At 42.8% G+C, this 820-nt stretch overlaps 1 protein-coding gene across 1 annotated transcript in view; it reads right to left on the bottom strand.

Annotated features, from left to right (window-relative positions):
* Sf3b1 (splicing factor 3b subunit 1) overlaps positions 1–820 on the bottom strand; it is a 37,612-nt gene that overhangs the window by 17,290 nt on the left and 19,502 nt on the right. The gene's annotated exons all lie outside the window — the stretch shown is intronic.

Here is an 820-nt window from a genome sequence, read left to right as displayed (position 1 = left end):
ATGTTTAATTTCACATAACCCAAGTTCAATGTTATCAACTCATCTAAAAAGGGTGATGAACTTAGTGGCCGGTGAGAAGGGAAAAGGCAAAGGAGCTTACGCCCAATGACCCCACCCTTCAACCCCTGGTAGCTAAACAACGGAAGGACAAACTTCCAAAGGCTGTCCTCTTGAGCTCTCTACAGGTGATACCTGGAGTATCACCTACCTGCCTGCCTGCACACATACCCACACCCAATGTACAAAAACACGCATGTACGTGTGCACTAAATAAATGAATAAATGGGCAGAAAAGAATTAGGGGTAATTTATAGGGCTAAGAACATTCCTCAGAAGGTAAAAGGTACTGGCTGGACACCAAGCCTGGCGATTATCTGAGCTCAATCCTCAGAACCTACATAACAGAAGGAAAGAACTGATTATCGCCATGTGTGCACGCCTATAAATGTTATATAAAAAAGTCACGCTGGTGACTCTCATATCCTGAGGAGGAGGAGAATTAAGTCCACTGAGCCTGGAGCAAGGACTCTAACCCAAACAGCCTCTAGAAGAAGAGGATCCAAAGCTCAAGGCCTCCCTGAAGAAGCTTAAGGCCAAGCTAAGCAATTTATCAGAAACCATATAAACGCCAAATAAGGAACCAGAACAGAGCGCCACGTCTTATTCTGTTAATTCCATCACTCAGGTGTCTGAACAAAAAGGATTGCTATCAGACTAAATTCAAACTGGGCTATGAGTTTCAGGCCAGCTTGCGATACAGTTTGAGAACCTATCTCAAAACAAACAAGAATAAATAATTTAATAAACTAGAACTAGGAGT

The sequence above is a fragment of the Microtus ochrogaster genome, unplaced genomic scaffold (genome assembly GCF_000317375.1).
Source record: "Microtus ochrogaster isolate Prairie Vole_2 unplaced genomic scaffold, MicOch1.0 UNK8, whole genome shotgun sequence".
In the NCBI taxonomy this organism is placed as follows: domain Eukaryota; kingdom Metazoa; phylum Chordata; class Mammalia; order Rodentia; family Cricetidae; genus Microtus; species Microtus ochrogaster.
This window is presented reverse-complemented; position numbering and strand designations above follow the sequence as displayed.